The sequence below is a fragment of the Lissotriton vulgaris genome, chromosome 2_1, assembly GCF_964263255.1.
Source record: "Lissotriton vulgaris chromosome 2_1, aLisVul1.2, whole genome shotgun sequence".
Classification (NCBI taxonomy): Eukaryota; Metazoa; Chordata; class Amphibia; order Caudata; family Salamandridae; genus Lissotriton; species Lissotriton vulgaris.
Genome location: NC_141687.1, coordinates 959,004,121 through 959,020,648, shown reverse-complemented (window position 1 = coordinate 959,020,648; position 16,528 = coordinate 959,004,121).

The window sequence follows — 16,528 nt, the reverse complement described above, 5'->3', positions numbered from 1 at the left end:
CAGTTTGAATCCAGCCATATGAAAATCAAACTTGACCCTGCTCCTCGTGGGAACAGTCCAGCCCAAACTGCCAAGCAAGGTTCTCCCTGAACCGAAACAGAACCAACCTAGGGCTGGTTTCACCCTCATTAGGCTTATCAGCCAGGTATAGCTTGATTCCAGTGGCACAGTGAGAACAGGACCCATGTCTGTGTCTACCCGTCACACATAGGGCTCCGACTTCAACAAAAGCAAGGTGATGGATGGGATGCTTGAATTAATCTCAGCCACTGCCAATATATCAGGCTGCCTCCCAATCCATTGTTTTTCACACACCATGACATCTCAGTTTGGACCCAGCCATATGCAAATCCGCCCCGAACCTGCTCCTCATGGCAACAGTCCAGCCCTAACTACCAAACCAGGTCCTTCCTGAACTAGAATACCGGTGACCTAGGACCAGTTTCACCCCCATAAAAACTCATTAGCCAGGTATAGCTTCATTCCAGTGGCACAGTAAGCATGAGACCCACGTCTGGGCATACCCATCCCACTTAGGGCATTAACTGCAACAACAACAAGGTGATGGGTGGAATGCTTGAATTCATCTAAGCCACTGGCAGTCTATCGGACTACATCCCAATGCATTGTTTTTCTCCCACCATGCCACCTCAATTTAGACCCAGTCACATGCAAATCAGCCTTGACCCTGCATCTCGTGGGGGCAGTCCAGCCCGAATTGCCAAGACATGTCCTCCCTGAACTGTAATACAAACAAACTAGGAATGGTTTTGCCCTTATAAGGGGTCTTCGGTCAGGTATAGCTTGATTCCAGTGGCACAGTAAACATGGGATCCACGTCCGGGCATATCTGTTGCAACTAGGGCATCAACTGCAACAACTTCAAGGTGATGGATGGAATGTTTGAAATAATCTCAGCCACTATCAATCACTTTAGCCGCATCCCAATCTATCAATTTGAGGATCCATTTTAATATTACAAATGCCTGCCAATGGGCTTCTTGCTGCCATGCTCATACTTTCAGATTTTCAGCATTTTCACTGAATGGGCATTGCATGACCAACACCTGAATGAAGGCAAACTCCACTATGCAGATGATTTTTTCATTTGTGGGCCAACCAGACTCTGACCAGTGTAGTTCCTTTCTTAAAGTATTCCTCCAGATGGTTAACAAGCAAGGAACCCCCTTAGGCTAGACAAGATAATAGCCAACGGTCACATCACCAAATTCCAGAGGACAGAGACTGAACCTATGTGATATCCCACTATATAATTTGTCAAATTAATGGGGGCTGTCACAGACAAGGAAGGAAAGAAAAAGCAGCCTCAAAGGACATTGAAAAAGTGCTAGGCAAGCTACATTTTGAAGCAAGGGTAATCCTGCCAAGAAAGACCTTCATGAGGCACTTGGCCTGGCTGACTACAGGAAGCTAGCAAGATACCATCACATCCGGATGAATGCTGGAGTCAGGCAGAACCTACTCATGTTGGAGCCATTCCTCGCCTATTTCACCCTAATTTGGAAATAGTCATGGGCCTCATCAAAGCAACTAGAACTGTACAGAAATGGAGTTGACATCAATGGTCATCTTAGACACAGCACAATGTGAGAAGGAATGGAAAACACTAAAGTTAACAAGAAACCTAACAGTGCTTGAACCATTTGCAATAGTGATTGACCTGCATACATGGAAGGAGAAGCTGTGCAATGGAAAGATCACATTGTGGTCAGACAATCAAGGAGAGCTCCAAATCATGACAATAGTATGTTAAAATCTAGTTTGCGACATCAACATTATCAGCGCCATCTTGTCCCTTTTAGGCTTATTTGTGCGCGTAAGTGGCAGCCATTTTGAATGCCATGGCCTCTCTGCCCACTGCCGATAGCCAGCGCGTCTCTCTCTCTCTCTCTTAATCTCGCAAGCATCCCCCGCACGCTGACAGCCCCCGTTCTCACAAGCTTGGGCCATAAAACCTCCCTTCAGCGCAACCCTGCCTCAGAACCACATCCCGTTCCCAGCTTAACACCTCCCTCCATTCCTTTCATGATCCCGTATCCTTTGATAAACCCCCCTTCCTCTGTACCCGATTGTCCTGCTCGTTCCCAGGCCTCCACCTGGCCCTGCGGCTGCAGTTTATTACCCCCTTACAGTAGGAAGCTTCCCCCATCAAAGGATCCACGACTGATCAAAGCCCCCCCCCCACCCCATGCGATCCGATCAGCCGCATGCATTCCGGGAATTGGCAGAATGCCCAGCTGCGCGACAATCATCACCTGTTGTGACCGGGGTGGGGACTTCTACTGTAAATGTGTGTGGGAACGGGCTTGAAGCGGGGATTCCGAGGATGTCTTTCCGTACATAAAAGTGTTGACAAAGATGTGTTTCATGCAATAAAGCCATAAACCTATGTATAAGAGGCCAGGCCTCAGAGATGCGGCTAGAGCACCTCGAGAAGATACCCTGTTGTCTGATTTGATGTGTTCTGCTCCGTCGGAATAAACTCTTGTTTCCTGCCTTCCAGTCTCCAGCGCCTGCCTCTTTGTTTGATAGATTCGAGTGGTATGAGAGGCGGTTAGCGCCGGGCAACACTTAAAAAGGTTCTTGGTCGACATTGGCCCTACCCTTTTTCTACAATTGGCGTCCCAAACGTGGGGCCCATCAGTGACACGTGGATCCAGTGAGAGAGGTCCTGACGACAGAGTGAACGACTGCAACGATCGGGAGAGCTCCTGTCCGATAGACCCTCGTCTGACAGCCGATCATCCGAACTTCACCGGTTCCAAACAGACCTCTCTCGAGTGATCTACGGTCCTGACTGGGAACCATCAGGAGTGCCACAACAGTTACGGAGAATAGAGGACGATCTGGCGCTGGATTCGGAAGACGAGAAACTGTCCATGTGGTCCGGGTAATGTCGTGTAACACGACAAATTTCGAAATGATTGTTTGATTGTTTGGAAAATACTAGTATTACTCTTCGATTGTTGGTTCCTTCGGAGATATTCTCTGTCTGCAAACGGGGAAGAATAAAAATATTCTCTCTTCCTTTGCAGATAGTGAAGGGTAGGTAACGCGGACTTTTGTCCCCCGATGTAACCCGTCGTGCCTATTTCTCTCCCCACTGATTGATTGATTGCCCGAACATTGATTGTTCGAGGTTTTGTTCTTTTGAGATTCTCTCTGTCTACAAACGGGGAAGAATAGAAATATTCTCTGTTCCTTTGCAGATAGTGAGGGGTAGGTAACGTGGACTTTTGTCCCCCGTTGTAACCCGTCGTGCCTATTCTTTCTCCCCACTGATTGATTGATTGTCCGAACATTGACTGTTCGAAGTTGGTTCTTTGAAATATTCTCTGTTTGCAAATAACGTAGAATAGAAATATTCTGTCTAGTCTTTGCAAGTAGTGAAGGATAGGTAGTGCGGACCTTTGTCCCCCGTTGTAATCTGTCATGCCTATCTTCTCCCCACTGATTGGTAGTTGGTTCAGCCCGGACCGCTTATTAGAGATGAACCATCCAGCTCCACTGGAATGCACCCCTAATAAGGACATGTGCATGAAGCATGGATTAATCGCCATAGCCTATAGCAAACTATGGCATGAATATACAAGAAAGGATCAGGAAAGTCAGTGGCCACTGATAGGATCCTTTGATGAGGATAAAATAAACGCGCTGGAAACAGCCCTTCGTAACAATAAGACAACGCCCACTATGCTTGATAGTCTCGGCATGTTGCGCAAAGAAGCAGAACAGCGTAAAAAGAGAAACAAAATCAGATTAGAGAAAGAGCTACGAAAAGCAGCTCACCTAGCTGCCAGAAAGTTAGAGGAAGAGATAAAGGAGAGAGAGGAAGCCAAACGGAAGCAAGAGTCCGAAACATCGAGTTAGTGTCCTGTTAGAACACCCTCTACGCCAGAGGTCTTCAAACCTTTGGATGCCGAGACCCCCCTGTCAACATTTTGAGATGTAAGGACCCCCTCCTGACAAAAATGTCTAAACCCGTAGGCAGGGCTGCTGGAATTGAGGCGGTGAGGACCAAATTACGCAACAGGCTTGACTAAATTGTGTGGGTAGAAAATGTAAAAGATGTTATGTGATGCCACATATTTTAGGATAGCATTGCTTCATTATTTTGAAAATGTATACACACAGTAACACAGAGGAAAGATTTCACCCCATCAGTACCAGTTTATAACCAAAACACAGCAATTAACATCAAAAAGATATCTAGTCTACCTTTGTGCAGGGCCTTCCACTCCGCAGAAATACGTGCTGCCACCAGGGGCGGCTGGTGACATTTGAAAGTGGTGGGCGTAAACTAATTTGCATATTGCACCGCAGCGATCGAGCGCAGTGAGCGAGCCCGAACCACCTTGCATCCATCCATACATCATTCATGCATCCACCCATCCATCCACCCACCCTGCATACATCATTCATTCATACATCCACCCATCCATCCATCATGCATCCACCCATCCATCCATCATGCACCGCCCATCATGCATGCATGCATCCATACATCATTCATGCATCCACCCATCCTTCATGCATCCACCCATCCATCCACCCAACCATCCTGCATCCATACATCATTCATGCACCCACCCATCCATCACCCATCCATCCATCCATCATGCATCCACCCATCATGCAAGCATCCATCCATACATCATTCATGCATCCATCCATTCACCCACCCACCCACCCATCCATCCATCATGCATCCACCCATCATGCATGCATCCATCCATACATCATTCATGCATCCACCCATCCATCCATCCACCCAACCATCCTGCATCCATACATCATTCATGCACCCACCCACCCATCCACCCATCCATCCATCCATCCATCATGCATCCACCCATCATGCAAGCATCCATCCATACATCATTCATGCATCCATCCATTCACCCACCCATCCATCCATCATTCATGCATCCACCCGTCCATCCATCATGCATCCACCCATCATACATGCATCCATCCATACATCATTCATGCATCCACCCATCCATCCATCCACCCAACCATCCTGCATCCATACATCATTCATTCATGCACCCATCCACCCATGCATCCACCCATCATGCATGCATCCATCCATACATCATTCATGCATCCACCCATCCATCCACCCACCCATCCTGCATCCATACATCATTCATTCATGCACCCACCCATCCATCCATCCATCCACCCATCCATCCATCATGCATCCACCCATCATGCATGCATCCATGCATCCATCCATACATCATTCATGCATCCATCCATCCATCCACCCATCCATCCATCATGCATCCACCCATCATGCATGCATCCACCCATCCATCCAACATCGCCTCAAAACACACCTTTCGTCCTTGCGCGAGCATGCCACGCACAAAACACACCCTTGATCCTTGCACAGCAAGCACCGCCCAAAACACACCTTTCATCCTTGCACTGCAAGCATCACCCAAAACACACCTTTCATCCTTGCACTGCAAGCATCGCACAAAACACTCCCTTGATCGTTGCACTGCAAGCACCGCCCAAAACACACCTTTCATCCTTGCACTGCAACATCGCCTCAAAACACACCTTTCGTCCTTGCGCAAGCATGGCACGCACAAAAACACACCTTTCTACTGTAGGAATGCCAGTTTCTCTTGAAAATGCGCCTTTTCCATTGGGGAATACACACGCATTGTTTCAAAATACAATTCACGGCATTGAAAATGTGCATTTTGCCTTCAAAGAAGCACATTTTTAAGTTCAAATTACGCACTGGAAGCTTTATATTTTTAATCAAAAGGGTTTCTTTATATTTAAAGGGTAGCCCGTGATCCGTTTTAACATTACAATTAGGAATTTAACTTTTTGACTTTTTTGTTTCAGTTACTGCATGTTCCTCTTTGTAATACTGGTAGGGGCTTTGAGAAATAAAAGAATCCTGATTTGACTTGTTGCATCGAATACGGCTTTAGGGACGGTGGGGTGTCCTGTTCAGCCTGAGGAGGTCGAGGGGGAGGTCAAGTGCCGCATTTGTTTATCAGGATGGAGAAGCAGCACGTTTGGACTTTCACCTCGCCCAGTACTCAGCCATTAGCCCCCACCCGAGGCGCCCGGCATTAGCATGAGAATGCAGCCTTGGGTTTCTGGTGGCCGGGCACTCACTGGACTGTGCTGAGGGCCCCCCTGGAACTTGCCCCTCCCCCAGCAACACGGAGCTGCGGGGGGGCATGTGTTACACCTCTGGCTGAGCCCCCAGCAGTGCAACAGCCGGGCTGAGACAAAGGACGGGGAAAGAGGGAGGGCTGAAGCACTTGGGCCTTTAGAAGTATGACTGGGAAGGCGCGACCCCCTTTGAATCGGTCCACGGCCCCCCTGGGGGTCGCGCCCCACAGTTTGAAGACCCCTGCTCTACGCTCTACCCTGAGTTACCCTCGAAACAGCGAGCCAATGATGATCTTTTATTAGGTCCTCCAATCATCTACATGCCCCCTCCATATGCCCCTTCCCAGCCCTTAGTACAGCACCTGCCACCCCCAAGCACAGACGAGAGTAGTACCAGGGCCTCGGTCCTCATGGCCTCCGCGCCGGCCGAACCCCTTGTACTCGATACAGCGCAAGCAGCAGTATTAGACGACCATGAGACCCAAAAGACAGATTCCACGAGAATGAACAGGTTGAGCAAGGATGAACGAGCAGGGATCGACAAGGTAGTAAAGACACTAGTAGAACGGAAGGAGAGTGAGGAGTACATCATGGATATGTTCAACTCATATGCTGGGAGCCACAGACGGCACTTTGTTGTACGATTATGTTACCATGCCCTAAATACTTATGAGGACCGATACCGAGACAAAGGTCCCGAGAGCCTAACGACTCTATATAGAAAGGTCGATATCGGGGATGAGGGCGAGTGTGACGTGACGGACCTCCTTGCGCGTACGCTTGAGGTTTTCCGCCACCTCACTGAACATGGGTTGGAAGCTAAACCTACGACTTCTGTAGCGACCGAACCACGAATAGAACAAGCTGGCGCCATGATGCCTATAAGGGAGGCTGCTCCTAACTGGGTCCCCCCACGAGGTCAGGGAACACACGATGATGTTAACCACCAAGATGCGAAAGGGAGGGTAGTGTATAACTGGGTCTAACAACCATGGGACCGGCAAGATATTCTGACGTTCCGTAAATCTCTGCCCGATTTACGGAAAAACCCCACTACCTTTTATACTGAACTAGGTACAGCCTTAGGTTCAACGATTATGACTCTAGCTGACATCGACTTGTTTTTCGGGCTATGTCTGCCAGCTGATGTGTGGAAGCAAATCCGGAAAGTCGACCACCTTGAGCTGTTCGGACATACCTGGTCACAACTCGATGGCATAGATAGACAACGAGAGCCTGGACAGAAACCTTTGAAATCCTTTTTAGAACTCCCAGACAAAATTGTGCAGAAACTGAAAACCCTGATCCCAGAAAAGAAAGTGGACTGGTCAATAGTAACGGCCTGTCGCCAGAAACCCCAGGAAGACGTGTCAGAATACTTCTCCCGGTTTGAAACGGTGTTCTCCGATTACAGCGGCCAGGACATGACCACTGCAACCGGACACCATCTGTTTGTCCAGAACTATGTCAAAGGTCTGTCGCAGGAAGTCTCTCAGAAACTGCAGGCTAGCGAGAGTAGTTGGGCAGCCTCCAAACCCGCGGCTATCCTCCAGATGGCTCAGTATTATGAGCATCAGAAAAATTAAAACGATAGAGCGACTGAGAAAAAGAAAAAGAAAAAGGACTTAAAATAGAGGGTGATGATTGCACAGTTGCAAGGGGTGACTATAGGACGAGAGCAGTACAAGGGAAATTACCAGTCAAATGCTCCTAGAAACCCTCCCCCTAAAGACCGTACACCCGCACCCTATTTTGGACGTAAGGATATTGGTGAGGACCAGTGTGCATTTTGCAAGGGATTCGGCAAATGGAAATCCCAGTGTCCGGTCCTGTTAGAGATGAATAAGAATAGGGACCCCAGAGACGTAGCGGGTGGACCAAGAAATAGAGGACAGGGACGAGGGTCCACGAATGACACAAATAACAACAGATCAGGCAGCCCGAACACATTTGACCGTCCCCGACAGAATCAGTACCAACAGTCTGACTGCGACGATGCCCACGACTTCGCATAGGACTGCCAAGGGCAAGGGAGGGATCCAGTCGAGCTCTATGTTGACCAGCAAGGTCCTTATGTCACCGCTAAGGTCCTAGGTACGAAGTCTCCATTCCTGGTAGACACTGGCGCAACACGTAGTGCATTATCTAAATGACTGATTCCAAGGGCACCCTTGTCTGGCTCACTTGTAACATCGATAGGTTTCGATGGAACGCCCTCCACTAACCCCTTGTCCACACCGATCTCCTTTGACTTCGAAAATAACTTCACTGACACGACGTTTTTGCTTTCATCCAACACCCCTGATGCCATTATGGGACTTGACTTGCTGAAACATTTCCGAGCTACTATTAGGTGTTCGCAAGATGGAGTTCGGGTCTTTCTGTACGATAACCCGGCTCTGCTCAGACTTTGTCCTTCCCGACGCATGTTTTCCATCTCTGATGCTGACTCGTCCCTACTTGACACTCTGCCTCCATATCTGTGGGCCAAAACTGACTTGGACGTAGGACGCATGATGATTGACCCAGTGCACATAACTGTTCGACAGGACGCAATACTCCCAAAACTTCCACAGTATCGGATATCGCCCGGGGGCGAGAAGGCATTGGTAAAGATTATTCAGTCCCTGATAGATGCAGGAGTAGTAGAGGAAGTAGTTAGCAATGTTTGCAACAGCCCTATCCTACCCATCATAAAGAAGCAAGGAGAGGGAGATGAGAAAGCGTATAGCTTCATCATCGACCTACGAGAGGTCAACAAAGTAGTTGTACCTCAGTACCCCGTAGTCTCTGACATCACCACTATTCTGACTCTGATTCCTTCCACTGCCACCACCTTCACTGTCATTGATCTAAAGAACGCCTTCTTCTCTATCCCCATCCACCAAGACAGCCGATACCTCTTTGGCTTCACCCTAAAAGCCCCCTCGTATAGATTCTGTCGAGCACCCCCAAGGCTACACTGAAAGTCCCAGCATCTACAGTCAGGCCCTAAAGAGACAACTGGACACAGTCCAGTTACCATATGGAGTGGGGTTGATACAATACGTTGATGATATCCTTTTGGCGGCCGACACCACTCCACTTGCGGTCACAGCCACCATCCAACTCCTGCACTTCCTTGCGGAAAATGGCCACAAGGTCTCCAAAAAGAAGTTGCAATTCTGCCAACCCCAGGTCACTTACCTAGGCCACTTCTTGTCCAAAGACGGAAGGAAACTTACCCCCGACCGAATTCAGACCATTCTAGAGACCCCTGTCCCTAAGACCCAGAAACAAGTTCGCTCCCTGCTAGGCCTCACTTCCTTCTGTCGACAGTGGTTGCCAAATTTCAGCCTCATTGTAAAACCACTGCTTTCTCTGCTGGCTAAAGATGTCCCCTTCCCACTCCCTTGGACCCCTGAATGCCAATCCTCCTTCATAGAACTAAGAGATGCCCTCTACTCGGCCCCTGTCTTAGGAACCCCCGATTACTCGAAGCCCTTCTCCCTCTACACTCACGAAAGGGAGGGATGCTCTTTGTTATTATTATTAAAGGGGTTTGTAAAGCGCCTGGTGACGCCTCCCGGCGTGTCCCCGCGCTGTGGAGAAAAAGTCTTTGGAGGGTGGAGACAAAAGACAGGACTATAGAGTGAACAGATATGTTTTCAGCAATTTCCTAAAAGATGCCTCATTTATTTCCTGTCTGATATTCAAAGGAAGGGTATTCCACTTCTTAGCTGCAAGAGTGCGGAAGGACCTGCCTCCCATTCTTACTTTTTTGGGAGCGAAGTTTTAAGCAGACCCATACCTTTGGATCGGAGGGATCTGGTGGGTTCATACAATAAAGCCAGATCGGACATGTAGGAGGGGGCTTTTTGGTGTATAATCCTGTGGCACCTGAGGAGTGCTTTGAATAGTATCCTCTTGCTGATTGGCAGCCAGTGGAGGGTGGCCAAGGAGGGTCTGGAAGGAGCTCTACGGGGGAGTCTTAGGACTAGGCGTGCAGCTGAGTTTTGCAAGACTTGTAGTCTTCTGATGTTTTTTTCGGAGGTGCTCCGCAGCAGCACGTTCCCATAGTCAATTCTGGAGGTGATAAGTGCTTGGGTCATGGTTCGCCTGGAGTTCAGCGGGAGCAGGTCCAGGGTACGATTAAGGGTTTTCATGACTCCAAAGCACTTACCTACTGTTTTGTTGACATTGCTGTCAAAAGAGAGCTTGTTGTCTATCCAGACACCCAAGTTCTTGGCTTCCTGACTGGGAGTAGGTAGGGGTCCCAGAGAGGTAGGCCACCAGTCTTTAGTCCACTTGGTGTCTTTTCCTCCTATTATGAGCACCTCGGTTTTTGTGCCATTTAGTTTGAGGCAGTGTTCAGTCATCCAAGTGGCTAGCTTGCTCATGCAGGATTTGAAATTGTCGACCTCGGAGGAGGGAGCTTGAGACAGAGAGATCAGGAGTTGAGTATCATCGGCGTAAGAGACAAGCTCTACGCCGAACGATTGGACCACCTCTGCCAGCGGTGCCATGTACAGGTTGAACAGGGTGGGACTCAGGACAGAGCCCTGAGGCACCCCCTGTTCTAGTGTCATGTTGTCCGAAAGAAAGGTTCCTCTTTGGACCTGGAAACTCCTGTTGGTAAGGAAGGCCTTCAGCCATCCCAAGGCCTCTTTGGTGACCCCCGCTCTGTTTAGACACTGTAGCAGGATGGAATGTGCTACAGTGTCAAACGCGGCACTGAGGTCCAGCATGATGAGAGCCATGGTCTTGCCCTCGTCAGCTCCTTCTCGTAGAGTTTCAGTCGCTCTCAAGAGAGCTGTCTCCGTGGAGAAGCTCGATCTGAAGCCCGACTGCGATGTATGAAAGGCATTCTGGGCTTCAAGATGGGCCATAAGTTGGACATTGGCTACTTTTTCTGCTAGTTTTGCTAGAAAAGGTAGCAGGGAGATAGGGCGTAGGTTCTTTAGTATGTCCTGACTCATGTTGGGTTTTTTTTTGATGGGGAGCACTATAGCTTTTTTCCATTCTGCAGGAAGACAGGCAGTGGAGAACTATATTTGGAGCATATGTCTGAAGTGGGGCTCCAAGACCGAGATGCTAGCAGCTAGGATTTTAGGTGGCGCAGGGTCTCGTGGAGAACCGGATTTGATGCTTTTGCATATCTTTACCAGTGTGTCGGTGGGGGGAACGGAAAAAGCACATAGGCAGGATTGCATACGTATATGGTCTTCATTCTCTATAAATTCAGTGCCAGGTTTTATGTTGCTGGAGAAGTTCGCATATATGTTTGTTATTTTGCCTGAGAAATACTTAGCAATTTTATTGCAGGTATCCACTGAGTCACTGTGGGAGGTGGAATTAGAATCAATTATAGAGATTTCTTTGTAAATCTGGAAGAGCTCCTTCGAGGAGTTTTCAGCTTCCAGGATCCGGTTGTTATAGTGAGTGGCCTTGGACATACGTATCTTTTTATTATATTCTTTTTGTGCTGCTTTATACTGGGCCTTGATTTCAGGACAAAATTTGTGACGCCATTCTCGTTCGAGCTTTTTGCAAGCAGTTTTGGCAAGCTGGAGCTCCTGACTGAACCAGGGGGCCGTTTTTTTAGTTCTCATGGCTTTAGATACAGTGCGAATAGGAGCTGTGATGTCCAGAGCTTTCGTGATGCAGTTTTGAAGGTGTTCATAAGCTGTCTCACAGTCTGATCCTCTAGGAGGCCTTGCGTCGTGGATGATTTTTATAAAAGAGTCTGTGGATTTTTTTTTCCATTTCCTTCTTTTATATCGCTGTGAGCTTTGTTTGTGATGCTCAGTGCCATCTAGTTGGAGTAGTATGGGGATAATGAAGTGATCAGACCAAGGTACTGGCTGGGGAGCGAGGGTCTGAACTCCCGTCCAGTTCCCAAATACAGGGTCCAACAAATGTCCTAGTTGGTGTGACGGATCGTTGTTTCTTAACTCTAGCTGTAGGGAGAGTAGCTCAGATTTGATATCTGTCGCCTCATTATCGAGGGGATCGTCAAAATGGACATTTAAGTCACCTAGCACTAATATTCGGGTTTTCCTAAGAGCTAGATGGGTTAAGGCTTCCATGAGAGTAGGGGTGAAATCATAGAGCCTACCAGGGGGACGGTATATGAGGATACCTGATAGAGAGTGGTTCGGTCCGGTAATGATGGTAAAGGAACCAGCTTCACTATGGTCAATCGAGATGGGGGAGAGGGTGCATTCTAGAGGAGCTTTAGTAGCAATAGCAATACCTCCGCCTCTGCCATCCTTCCTATCCAGTCTGGAGAGGGCGTATCCGGGAGGTAGGGCCTGAATGACATCAGGGTCGGAGTATTCGTCCAACCATGTTTCCGTGAGGAACAGGATGTTAATATTGTCATCCTCAAGTAAGTGAAAAATTTCAATGCGATGTTTTCGAAGAGACCTGCAGTTAAGTAGGGCAGCTTTTATTGTGTTTTTGTCTATGTTAGAAGTGACATTGTTGTCAGGGACAAAAGTGCAAGTGACACAGTTTTTTAGCGAGAGAGCATTCATAGAGTGTTTGCAGCGAGAGGGAGTGTTAGGCTGAATATCTAACAGTTCTAGTCGGCCATACCTTATGATTGTGGGTAAAGGAGAACCAGGGTTTCTGGCCCCGCGCCCCGTCCGGTCGCGGACGGGCGCAGACGGGCTTGACTTTGGCTCGACTTCGGCACGCTTCCGGCGCGCCTGCTGCGCGGTCGCTGACCTAGACACATTTGTAGGGGAGGCAGGGGTCGCTAGAGCGCTGACCTGTCAGCCCTGAGCCCAGAAGTGCTAGGCTCCTCCTCACCCTCCGCTTCAAACGCCCATGAATGGACGCGGCGGACCGGGGCGGGAGTAGGCGGAAAGCGTGGCCCCTCAAGCTCTAAAACTCAGCTTGGAGGTGAGGTGCAGTTCCAATTAGAAAAATAGTGACACACAGAGAACAATTTTTAAAATTAGCCTTAAATCGCTAAATTAAAACAATATGCTATTACAGCAGCGCAAGCAGTGTGACAGCCGTGTAACCGCTAGGGTTGAAGCGCTAAGTAGATAGAGTCCGCCTCTGTCACCGGCAAGACTCTTCTCCACAGCGCGAGTGCGTTTTCCTGACCTTTAAGTAGTGATCATTTACAGCGTCGCTAGAGCGCTGACCTGTCAGCCCGGAAGTGCTAGGCTCCTCCTCACCCTCCGCTTCAAACGCCCATGAATGGACGCGGCGGACCGGGGCGGGAGTAGGCAGAAAGCGTGGCCCCTCAAGCTCTAAAACTCAGCTTGGAGGTGAGGTGCAGTTCCAATTAGAAAAATAGTGACACACAGAGAACAATTTTTAAAATTAGCCTTAAATCGCTAGATTAAAACAATATGCTATTACAGCAGCGCAAGCAGTGTGACAGCCGTGTAACCGCTAGGGTTGAAGCGCTAAGTAGATAGAGCCCGCCTCTGCCACCGGCAAGACTCTTCTCCACAGCGCGAGTGCGTTTTCCTGACCTTTAAGTAGTGATCATTTACAGCGTCGCTAGAGCGCTGACCTGTCAGCCCTGAGCCCGGAAGTGCTAGGCTCCTCCTCACCCTCCGCTTCAAACGCCCATGAATGGACGCGGTGGACCGGGGCGGGAGTAGGCGGAAAGCGTGGCCCCTCAAGCTCTAAAACTCAGCTTGGAGATGAGGTGCAGTTCCAATTAGAAAAATAGTGTCTTGACCCAGTCCATTGGCCCAAAGCAACGCCCATGCGCTTACTTCTCTGCCACTCTTGGCCCTGTAGCAAGAGCTTTGCCTGCCTGCCTTCGAGCTGTAGCTGCTGCTGCTATCTCTATCCGACAAAGTGAGGGGATCGTGCTCTTGAACCCCCTCACAGTGTTAGTACCCCATGCGGTTGACACCCTCCTGAACCAGACTAAGGCGCAACACCTGACTAGTGCACGACTGACTGGGTACGAACTGACTCTGCTTGCACCCCACATCACCCTGAAAAGATGCACCACACTGAACCCGGCGAATTTATTACCCCTACCAGAGAACGATCCCAATGTGTCCCCTGTACATGACTGTGTGACCCTCACGGACGAACAGACTAGGAGTAGGGTTGACCTCAGAGACACAGCCTTCCCAGACCCTGACCGAGAGCTGTGGGTAGACGGCTCTTGCATCAAACTCCCCGATGGCACCACCTCAGCTGCTTATGCAGTTACCAGAGCCCGAACTGTAGTAGAGACAGCCCGCATCACACAACGATCTGCACAGGCAGCAGAACTGATTGCCCTCACACGAGCATGTATCCTGGCAGCATGAACTACAGCAAACATTTACACCGACAGCCAGTACGCCTTCGGGGTGGTTCATCATTTTGGGCTCCTATGGAAGGAGAAGGGATTCCTGACCTCACACGGCACCCCCATCTTACACGGAGATCTAGTCTCCGCCCTGACTGAAGCAGTCCTTCTTCCCAAACAACTTGGAGTAATCAAATGCCATGCACACAAAAAGGTGACAGACATCATCGGGCAGGGGAATGCACTGGCCGACATCACTGCCCGAACCACAGCTGAGAATAGGACAACGACACGCATGTACGTGACCAGGTCACAAGCAGAAAAATGGACGGACGCTAGGGAAACTATTAGGGACATCCAAATGGCCAGCTCGCAACACGAATTGACTGAATGGGCACGGGTGGGATTGAAAGACGATGAAGGCTGCTGGCGGACAAAGGACACGAACAAGTGGCTGCTACCCGATTCATATCTGATCACCATACTGACCATGGCACACTCCCCTGCAAACATAGGATCTGCCCCTATGACCGAGCTTGTCTCCAAAGTTTGGCACAATGACAAGATCGCAGACTCCGCCAAACGTCTGGTCCAACAATGCCTGATATGTCTGCAACACAACCCTGGGAAAGGAACTGTAGTACCCCGGGGAGGATTTGGGGTTCCCAATCATCCATTTGAAGTCCTGCAGATGGACTACATCCAGCTAGAGAGATGCCAAGGTCTGAAGTATGTACTTGTTGTCGTGTGAGCATTTAGCAAGTGGGTGGAAGCCTATCCAACCCGCGACAACACTGCCATTGCCACTGCGAAAGTACTACTGAAAGAATTCTTCCCTTGCTATGGCCTTTGTCGAATTTTGTGGAGCGACAATCGCCCCCACTGCGTAGCCGAAGTTATCCAACTCATCTTGAAAGGGTTGGGCGTAAAACAAAAGTTCCACGCTGTCTTCCACCCCCAATCTGCTGGACTAGTTGAGCGACATAATGCCACACTGTAGCCCAAACTAGCTAAGATCGTGGCTACCACAGGACTGAAATGGACGCTCTCCCACTGGCATTGCTATCAATGCGTTCCACCCCCACCAAACACCATTTGACACCTTACGAGGTCGTTTTTGGCCGGCCCATGAGCGTCTGGTCCGCACCGAAACCGACTTCCATTCACGACGTTCCGGACGTCCTAATGTCTGATTACTTGTACACCCTGACTAAGGCACTGTCTGTTATCCACCAACAGGTGCTGCATGCCATTCCTGATGCTTCCAGGGGCCCCGGACACGACATCCAGGAACTTCCAGCGTGCAAAGAGTCTGGAACCCCGGTGGACGGGCCCCTGGCAAGTCTTGATCACCACCCGAACAGCTCTTTGAGTGGAGGGGAAGCGCAACTGGGTGCGTGCACACCACTGTAAGAAGATCTCCTCCACCCTGACGACGACCGAAGACGTGGCCACCCAAGAAGAGCTCCTGAACAAAGACCGACCATCCCTGAACTGTTATCCTTATACAGAGACACTCGAATTGGCAAAACTTCCCGATCCCACTGTGCCATCCAGAGAAGGGTATAACCTGCGACGAAAGGAGGGAGCTTCGGCTAAGCAGACCACTGACTAACTTATAAATTCTCAGAGCGGTGGCCTAACACTACTAAGGCTGCCAGGAGAGAAGCCAGACGAAGTTTGTGGTTCTGCCCGCTACCGAGCCCCTTGAAGATGATGGAAGCGCCCGACATGAAGATGATGGAAGCCCCCGGCACGAAGATGATGGAAGCAACCGGACATCCGAAGATTCACTACAGAAACCCAAAGACAGACAAAATCCACAGTTCAAAGACTATTGCACTTTTTATCGCCATTCTCTTTTGCCTCCTCCTCATGACCACCCTCTGGATTGTGGAAGAGAGCGCACCAGCTCATGAGACATTCCTGACCACTGCACAGCCTACCACAATGAAAGAACATTATCTGATTTCTCTTTCCCCCCAACTCCGAGAAAGGCGTAAGGAGTTTTGAAACAACTCCTTCGTGCAATTGCTGCACCAGCACAATCTTGCCACCAATTCCACCAACTGCTGGATCTGTGGGTTGCTACCCCACGCC